At 42.4% G+C, this 10,463-nt stretch overlaps 1 non-coding gene across 1 annotated transcript; it reads right to left on the bottom strand.

The window, feature by feature from the left end:
* Nucleotides 1-3,664: 3,664 nt before the first annotated feature.
* On the bottom strand, nt 3,665-3,737 carry TRNAR-CCU (transfer RNA arginine (anticodon CCU)). The gene has a single exon. It is a non-coding gene; the product is annotated as a tRNA-Arg (tRNA).
* Nucleotides 3,738-10,463: the final 6,726 nt, after the last annotated feature.

The raw sequence follows: 10,463 nt of genomic DNA on the forward strand, positions 1-10,463 counted from the left end.
TCCTATATGTCCATCCACATGCCTCTATCTTAGACCTCCTTGGCCCTGATCTTACATTTTTCTTCTAGGCTCTTGGCCAGTCAGCCAAGCCACTTACCCATGAGTTCATGTACAGTCTGTGCTTAGGTTGTTTCTCTTTTCATAAAGTGGTCACTGCCCAATGCTCCACTTATTGGGAGGAATTCCCTCACCACTGTATTTCAAAACCAATCCTGAGTAGGGCTGTAGTGCAGCCAGCACTCATTTTTGGCTTTCATCCACATACTGAGCTGACCCATATATGAGCCAAATCCAGTATTTTCTCTTACTCCATCTTCAGCTGGTCAAAAGGGACCACTCATTGACCAGAGGTGTGCACTGAGGAAGAGGCTCTGGGTGGCAGGGTTGGGTCAGGGCACTTGCTTGTGCAGCTTGCTTGTGCTCTCTGTCCCTGCTTGTGTTCAATCCCACATGTTCCATTTCCAGCTTACAGCTGGACCTGTCCAACCTATGACTTGGTTGTTCTGATATGTCCAGTTCATAAAGGGCAGTTCTGAGTTTGTGTCCCATGGTCAGACATTCCATCTCTAACAGGGCTCAGTAACATGTCAGGAACCATTTCCCAAAAGGTGTGTGATTCTTTGTTATAGGTGGCATGCCCCAGAATCCAGTGGGTGAGTGGTATACTTCTTCCATAGGTAATTGCCATAAATTGTACATGGCATCTTTTCTCACTACTGAAACCTCTATTATCATAGGGACCATATACCCCATATATCTTGAGATATATGGTCCAAAAGGCAGGGGGCTGCTTGAACTGCAGCCTACACCTGCTGCCTAGCTCTTTGTTGCTCTGATCCCAATGAAAAGAAAAGCTGACAACTTTTCATGGTCTGGACCTGCACTAAAAGCTGGAAATTTGGCGTATGTGTTGAAACAATATTCTTGGGTATGGAACATGCTGTCTTCATAACTCAAGGAAGCCTACCAGGTCTTGTATTTCCTTCTTCATGGTGGGAAATACAAATTATAGTATTTGTCTTTTACTTTGTAGGGGACCTTCTGGTTCATCCCAGTCCATTAGACATTTAAATTTGATAATGCTATGTAAAAATTTACTAATATGGTCCTGAATCTTCAGAGGGTATATCTCCCATATTCTGGCGTTCATGTGTTCATCCAGGCCTCTAATCTACCAGCCACATCTTGCTTCTCTCCTCTGATTAGCACAGTGTCATCAATACAGTGGGCCAGTGGGCCAGTGTGGTGCTGTCTGAGATGTCCAGTAAGTCTCTTACTGAATTGTGACAGAGGGTGAGAGAGTTAACATAGCCCTTGGGTAAGACTATAAATGTTTACTGTTGTTCATTTCAGGTGAAAGCAAACTGTTTCTGATCTTTTCTGGTAGGATGGAAGAGAATGCATATGCCAGATCAGTGCCACTTACCATATACTCAGAGCTGCTCTAGCAAAGATTTCACATGTGGCGCAGCGGCTGCAAATGGGGTTATACCACTTGGTTGAACTTGTGGTAATCCATGTCTACTCTGGAAGATTTCTAGTTTTTGCAGGGACCAGGATGGTAATTAAATGAATAAAATCTAATTATTTAAATATGGTACTAAGCTCAGCCACTGTCCTTGGGAGGCAGTATTATTCTTGATATTCTGTCTTGGTGGTGGTGGGTGGTTTGCAGTTTCAGAGGTTACCACTTGGTCTTTCATACCACTCTCTTTCTTACCCCACAGGGCAAGGAACCAGTGCAGGGGTCCTGGAAACTAGCAAGTACGTCCATCTGAATTATACATATGGGGATGGGGAAATGACCACCAGGTGGGGCAGTGGACCTACTGCACTCACTGTGAACTGGACATGGGTCAGGACTCTGTTTGCTGTTTGGCCCCCCAAATCTCTACTCTAACAGGAAGGGCAGGATGATACTTCAGTTTTCTGGGTTTCTGTATCGAGTTGGACTGACTCAGAGGGAGTGGACTTTTATACCTTATAGGATGCCCCAGGAAGGAGGTGTGTTGCTTGGATGAGCTGCACGCACCTTGCTGTACTCCTAGCAGCTGGGGAGTAAGTTATTCGTTCTTGAAGGGAAGTCTGGGGAGTGCCTTACAGTCCTCACCATGGTGCCCATCTCCTACTATGCCTGCTCTGTTCCATCTCCACCATCACTCCTATATCCTGCCAGAAGCACACTGACTGAAGCTATTGAAGCATAACCTTTGTGTCCACTCACTTGTATGGGCCCCTTCCAAGACTCTCAAACTGATTTTGTATTATTTTTCTGGGAAAGAGCCCCCAAATACAGAAACTTCACAAAACTTAATTCTTACCCTGATTCTGCTTCAGTTTCTCTGAGTTGGGGAAGGAGAAAAGAAAGGAAATTGACATTTGAGGGCCTAGTCTATCCCAAGCATCACACTCAATGTTTTGTATGTATGATATCATTTCAGTTTGGGAACTTTGCATATTTCTGCAGTGTTCACAGGCTTTGAGCTCATAATATCTCCTTTGCATATGCTTGTCCTTTTGACTGGAAGGTCCTTCCTCACTGTGCTTGTCCATGGAAGACTTTGTCATCCTCTTTGATTTAACCCAAATATTGGCTTCTTTTGGAGTCCTTCTTGACTGGGCTGGGTATTTCTCATATGACTTTGTGGGCATCCCTTACTAAGCTCTGCTCACAGATCAGATCATGACTGCTGTTTATGCTGGTTCTTTCTTGTCCTCTCTGAGTTCTGAAATGGCAGATTCTGTGCTGTTCACCTTGGTATCCTTAGGGTCTAACACAGTCTGTGACATAGAGAGGGAGTGCATTAAATAACAGTTGAGGATTTTCCAGCCCGGAAAAAAAGTGTCAAGAGCATCACATTTCCTTTCTTTTGAGGACTGAGCTCATGAAGCAACTTCTTCTTCTTCTTTTTCTTTTTTTTTGTGAAAAAGAGTGTGTGCCCCAGCAGGGGTAGGGTGTGGGGGAGGGGCAGAGGGAGAGAGAGAATCTCAAGTAAGCTCCATGCTCAGCATGGAGCCGGACATGGGGCTCGATCTCACCACCCTGAAACCCTGACCTGAGCTGAAATCAAGAGCCAGGCAACTAACTGAGCCACTCAGGTGCCCCCCATGCAGCAACTTCTGATAAAGAAACTTGATTTCCTAGTTTCTCAATAACAGGGTGAAGGTGTTCTTAAAGAAAAGAAACAGGCATTTTTAGTAGCAAAATTTCACTGCATATTTTTCACTGCAAAAGAATAAATCAGCATTGTAGTTTGTCAATCAGACTCTTGAGAATATTTTTCCAGAGTCAATCTCTCAGATTTTGAGTGCTTCTAAGTTAATGGACAAAACTGAATTTTAGAAGCTGTAATAAAAGGTGGAGAATCTGGACTCTACATGGTGAGTCACCAATCTATATATTTACCAGATATTTTTGTTATAAAAATGAGCTCATCCTGTGTATCCTGGTTTGTAAATTCCATATCAATCAAAAAACAAACATTTATAGCATTATTCTTGATTTGTGAACAGTATTTCATTAAACAAGGGTGCCAGAATTTATTTAACCTAATTTTGCCTAAAAATATCTTTTTAGGTTGTTTCTAATTTTTTTTTGCCATCATAAGCAAAATGTCAGTGAACATCTTTTTTTTTTTAAAGTTTTATTTTTAAATAATCTCTACGCCCAGTGTGGGGCTTGAATTCACAACCCTGAGATCAGGAGTCACATGCTCTACCAACTGAGCCAGCCAGGCACTCTCAGTGAACATCTTTATGCATGTGTCTGTTTATTTACTTTAAATAAAATTTAAAAAATGGAATTGCTTGGTCAAAGAGTATGACTTTTAAAAATTTACATATATATGCATTTGTGTGTGTGTGTGTGTAAGCCTATATCTATGTCTATATATCTATCTATATATATCTGTGTGTATGTACACTTTGTATATTTATATATTTATTTAGCTGCCCTGACAGAGACAATCTCATGTCCTCCATCCATAGTGGAGATTCAGTGCTGGGTAACAGCTGTTCAGGTGCCCATGTGCCTGATTCTCATCCACGAACTCTGAGCAGAACTACTGTGTGTCACCTTCTGGTGTGCCTTCTCTATGGTTTCCTTCTCCTCCCATCTTTCAGCTGAGTATTGATGCCTGGGTGACCCTAGAAGCCAACTGATGATGGTGGAGGCCCTGTCAATCAGGCTCTGTCATCCTCCCTTATCAGTGAGAGGATGAGAAACCCCTACCACCAATCAGGATTACCCTTTCAGACTCCAGGTAAGTAAGAACTACTCATTATGTGAAGCCACTGACAACGGGGGTATCTGTTAACATCTAGCGCTTTCTTAGCTAATACAGCTAGCTGGTCCTCCAGAAAGGTTGTTCCTCCACCAACAGTGCATGAGAGTGCCCCTCCTTGTTCCCTTCAGTCTTACCAACACTTCTTGAGTGCTTACAAATTGCCAATTTCATAGCTGTTAAGTGGTAGGTGTGTCATTGTTGTTTGCTCTTATAGTTCTTTGAGTCCTAGTAAATTTGATGTGCTGATTGACTACTGGTATTTCTCCTGAGCCTATAGATTTGTGACTTCAAAAATTCCTGGAAGGGCGCCTGGGTGGCTCAGTTGGTTAAGCGACTGCCTTCGGCTCAGGTCATGATCCTGGAGTCCCGGGATCGAGTCCCACATCGGGCTCCCTGCTCAGCAGGGAGTCTGCTTCTCCCTCTGACCCTCCTCCCTCTCATGCTCTCTGTCTCTCATTCTCTCTCTCGCAAATAAATAAAATCTTAAAAAAAAAAAAAAAAAAAATTCCTGGAAGACCAAAAAGAAAAAAAAAATCCAAGTTTAAAAAGTTCTCTTATATGCATATTTATGAACACTTGGAGATACCATCCTTAAGCCAAAAAAACTAGGCTGAATTAACAGAAATATGAGAGTAACTTCAATATCATTTATTTGGAGCTGCCAACAGCTTCTCAGTGGGGCTGTGAGCCAATCTGATGGAGTGTGTATGAGTAGAAGGAAAAAAAAACTCAATGGAAGTTGTTCGATTGCTTTAATGAGTCTTGAACCCAGTGGACTAAGTGAAAATTCATCTGATTTAATTGAGTGACACTAATTGGTGAAGAGAAAGCAGTCAAATAGGCTGTGCAGTGTACTTATTCAAAGTTCAAATTTTTTCTAATTTACCTCTGATATTTTACCCTTTTTCCTTTGTGCTCTGTGGGCAGATTCTAAAAATAGTTTAGTGTTTATTAAAATGTACCACAACACATTAGAGAATGCTCTGTGTGCTTGAGTTTGCTTTTGTGTTTTTAACTAAGGGTTAAGATATTTTGTTCTTTGTGTTGGATCACTAAACACAGAAACAACCTGTGATGCATCATCATGTTTGTTGCTAAAAACCTAAGTCCGTAAGAGGATGAGATGGTTTGCAAAGATAATAGTGAGAAGAGAAGATTTAGAGGAAGAATCAGGCTGGTTTGGAAGAAGGAGGGATATATGGTCTTCTACTAGACTGAAGGCATGATTCTCCCAGCTGTGGGAGAAGCACTGAGGACGCAGGCCTACCTTCATGGTAGTAAGTGGTGAGGCAGCAAGATGCCAAAGAGAATGGCTGCATGGTGCGTGCATAGGGGAGGGTCTGACTTCAGGCTTGGGCGTCCCAACCTTACACATATCTTTCTACCCTTGGCAGAGCAACAGAAGCCATAAGAAATTTCTGGATCTGAAGAAACTATGTGATTCAGGACAGTGGGTACCTTAGCAATAATTCATCAAGGCAGATGACCTCAACATGACCCTGAAGAGAGGGGTGTCCCTCCCCAAGCTGTGGGATGGGGACTGAGCCAGAAACTAAATTATTCATTAAAAAATTGATTATTTTGGGGGCACCTGGGTGGCTCAGTCGTTAAGTGTCTGCCTTCGGCTCAGGTCATGATCCCAGGGTCCTGGGATCGAGTCCCGCATTGGGCTCCCTGCTCAGTGGGGATCCTGCTTCTCCCTTTCCCACTCCCCCTGCTTGTGTTCCCTCTCTAGCTGTCTCTCTCTGTCAAATAAATAAATAAAAAATCTTAAAAAAAATTGATTATTTTGCACACCTGAGTCAGTGGACAGAGATTAATGTCCACTCCATCTACATTTCCTGGGGCCAAACATCTCAGACCATTACATGCTCATGAGGAGCCATAGTTTTATTTAATTGCATTTGTTCATTTACTATAATTTGATAATATTTCCTATGAGCACACATTTAAATAATTATTCAACTAAAACAATGTTTTCAGAGTTGGCCTGGCAAAGGGGCTTTGAAATGAGAAGATTCCAGTAATACATGATTCCTCAGCATGCGGCTTAGATTTGAATTTCATCATGACTTAGCAGAAATCAGAGCAGATTTATTGTGTATATTTAACTGTGGGTAGAGTTATGTGCAGCAAATGCTTCTTAAAATCATGGAAAGTAGTGCAAAGCATCATTGTGCTCTGGTCATAGAATACTGGATCTGCAATTTTAGAAGTGGACCCCAGTTCCCTCTGTATTTATATCTTTGCTTGGGGTATTTGAGATTTCAATCCCTGTATTAGACTTTGAGGTTACCTTGAAGAGAAATTAGAGGGATGTTTCTGGGAATAAGGACTGTGGCTGCCCTGGCCTTAGGGCTAAAGCCTTTGTTTTGGAAGGCTGGACTCCTTGTCATCTGATAATTGACCTTCCTGGGGTGCTTGGGTGGCTTAGTCGTTAAGCGGCTGCCTTCCGCTGGGGTCACGATCCCAGGGTCCTGGGAATGAGCCCCACATCAAGCTCCCTGCTCCACGGGAGGCCTGTTTCTCCCTCTCCCCCTCCCCCTGCTTGTGTTCCCTCTCTCGCTGTCTCTCTCTGTCAAAAAATAAATAAAAAATCTTAAAAAAAAAAAAGAATTGACCTTCCTACCAAGTCACACAATCTCTTGGTTAGATGTGAGACCTCGAGCCCTGCTAGTGATGCCTGGGCTCCTATTCTGAGCTCTAAGTTGCTGCTAATTTCCCAGGTAGTTGTATTTTGGTTAGTATTTGGGAATCAATTTTGCAGGACAGGACAAAGCAATCCCTAATCTGTTCCCTGTCAACAGTCTGCAGTATTTCAGAGTCATGGTTGGCATTGATGTCTGTGAGTTGCTAAAAAACCAATGTGATTTCTGTCCATTGAGACTTGCAATTGCTGGCAAGCCTACCTTGACCAAGGTCCTCCTTCCCTGCCTCTTGGGCCACCTTTATGTGAGACTGCTGCTTTTGCATTTTTGTAAGGTCACAGTTATGCTGAGGAGCTTGAAGCCCTGCTTCAGTATTTTTTTTCCTGCTTGTGTGAACCATGGTTCCTTCACTTAGATGATTACACAGTGAACACAGGGGCATCATCCACCTGTTTGGCAGGGTGGTTATAGCGCAGAAGGTCACCTTGTTGGTATAGCTTTGTAAGGAGGTCACCATGTCTAATGTCTATTTTCTGGGTCTTGTACGGGCCGCTTCTAAGGTGGCATGAGTCTGGGAGTTCACCTCTGTGCAGAGAAGCAGTGGGAATTCCGTTGATCATCAATGTGAAGAGAGACTTTGCTGATACTGTCTTCATCCTGTATTTGCCTTTGATATGAAATTAAGTATTTTGACCAGACCTAGCAACCTGGGGACCTGGGCTGATCTGGAGCAGCCTTGAGTCTCTACGCTGGTACTTGAATTATGCAATTTTTTTAAAGACACTGTTGCTTTAGACCCCAAATCCAGAGTCATAATTTTGGGGCTTCACAGGGACCCCTGTCTCTTTTACATTCTATTTTTTTTTTGACCTACAGATTAAGTTAAAACAGGTGTTCACTCTTAATTTTTTCAATGGTATCTTGGTAGATAACATCACAAAGCAGGTGATCCAACAATAGTTTAGGCCCCACTTTTTAAAAAGGATTTTGGGGGTATCTGGCCAATGAGAACAAAGCCTCTGTTTCTGATTTAACAGTCTTGGTGACATTCATGGATAGGAGCAATCAATTGTGGGTGTGGGGAGAGGAGGAGATGAGTCAGGACAGTCTAACGAATGCTCTAGTCACAAATTAACATTGCAATCTCAGTGGCTCGAGGCAGTGAAGGATTATTTCTTGATCATGCATAGTATATTGTAGACCCTGATGCTCTGTAGGGCAGCTCTGTTTCAAGCAGTGACTTAGGAATCCCCCTGCTTTTTTCTAACGTTTCTGAATATTAGCACCTAAATTTCAGTTCGTAGTGTTGGGGAAGACAAATTTGGAGGGTTGTGCAGGAGCTTTTCACACCCTTTTCCCAGAAGGGACACAAGGTGCCTCTGTGTAGAGATCATTGGCCAGAATTAGTCACCCTCCTCTGCCTAACTGTAAAGAGGCTGGGAAGAGTGGTCTCCTCCTAGGAATGAGAGTAGACCGTGCTGTTTGTGACTGACAATAGTGCTTACCCAGTGGACCATTCACAATAAAAGGACTAAGGCTCCTTTCACGAGGTGGGGGCTGCTGTGGCTGGCATTTTCCTACAGTTTTTCCTTCTCTCTCCCCAGCAGGAACCATGTTGTTGATTTAGCATTGCCAACACATGACGTCCACCTTGCATACATGGTCAGCCTGAGAATTTCTGTCACTGGACTCAAGTTGAGAGAGTGGGGAGCAGAGGGAGACAGTTCGTGCAATTCTTCATCTGTCTCCTACAACCAATCAGGTCTTTTCCTAAGACTCATTAAAAGTACTCATTTTGCTTAGGCCACGTGGGTGGATATGTAGGATTTTGAAAAGCTGCTGCTGATTCCTCTAGCTAATTTAGGTGCCATCTGGAAGAGGCCTTAGGGCCAAGGTGGACGTGCTGTTTCCCCAGCCTCTGAGAGCTATCCCTAAGGAGCAAATACACACACACACACACACACACACACACAGAGAGAGAAAGAGAGAGAGAGAGAGAGAGAGAGAGAGGCTATAAATCACTTCTCTCATTGGTGCTAAATTAACTGTTAAGCCTTCTAAACTCCTGAACCAGCTGATAGCAGGATCCTGGGTGGCAGGTTGCGGAGCCCTGTACTCAGCATTGATTAAATATAAACTGCATATGTTTTGAGACTTAACGCATGCATTAATATAGGTAGCAGTGGTTCCCCAAACCAGGTCTGTGGACTGGCTGAATCAGAATCATCCAGACACAGCTGAAATACAGATTGCCGGGCCTCAGCCCAGACCCACTGAATGGCATCACCTGGACTGAGGCTCTGGAGTCTTCATTTGAATAAACTCTTTAGGTCATGTAGATGCACGGCCAGCTTTGGGAGTCCTGCTGATGTGAGAATAGCAAGGAAGTTTGAGGGTCTGCTGGCTGGGTTCCAGTCATGCTCTGACACTGTGTGGACTTGAGAAGTCATATAACCTTTCTGTTCTGTTTTTCCAGCTGCATCACAGTGGGACTGAGCCTAGTTTTTTGAGTGAAATATTACCCAGAGCCCCAGTAGGAAAAGCAGATAATTGTAGGGTGGTTCTGGTGGAAGAAGTGGTGAGGTTTTCCTTTGATTCCCAAAATGGCCCTCAAGGGTTGCCAAAGAACTCTAGGGATTTTTGGGACGCAGTTTGAAACCCCTCTGGGTGAGTGATCATTAAGGTTCTTTGCAGTCCTAGAAATCTTTGAATCTTGGCCATGAGGGGTGGGGTGGGTATGAAAATTGATGAAAAATAATAATTTAGAGAATATTCATATTTTCTCCGTCTCTGTCTCTCTTTGTTTCTGTTTTTTTTCTCTCTCTGTTTCTGTCTCTTTTTTTCTCCCTTTCCTAGAACAAATGAAAGCCCAAGATATGTATTTCTTTCCACGTTTTCAGGTGAAATGTGGTGGGAATTTGAAGGGAGAATATCTGAAACTCATTTGAAGGTGCAAAGTTGTTCTTGCCTGTAGATTTATTTTTTACCTTCAGTGGAATTTTCAGGTCCAGGTTACAATTTTTTGAAGTTGAATCTATCAGCTTACAGGTTTTAATATTTCCTAATACATTTGACAAAAGTCCTGGCAGGCAAATCAGGTATATATTCAATAAAAATGTACAATGCATAGTATAGTTTGTATGAGTACGCTTTGGTTCTATTATTGCATCTAACCACTCAAACACCCTCTGGAATCCTGACTGTTTTTGTTTTTGGGATGTCAGGTATTTATTATATTAGAATTATATGAGATTAGGTAAGACAGAACTCCTTTAGGAGTAAGAACCTTTAATTAGATTCCAAAATTTTCTTGGTTTAGCATAGCACTACATCCTACAAAATCTGAATTTAGCACAGTATTTGATAGTTTTATTTTAAAAACAAAGTCATTTCTAATATCAACAATAATGAGAAATACCATGTGACTTCAAGATTTCTTAATATTTCATCTTAAATACTTTAGCGTAGTTCTTAAGAGCAAGAACATTCTAACACATAATCACATGACATTCTAACATATAACAGTAAT

This window comes from Halichoerus grypus, chromosome 13, assembly GCF_964656455.1.
Source record: "Halichoerus grypus chromosome 13, mHalGry1.hap1.1, whole genome shotgun sequence".
Taxonomy (NCBI): domain Eukaryota; kingdom Metazoa; phylum Chordata; class Mammalia; order Carnivora; family Phocidae; genus Halichoerus; species Halichoerus grypus.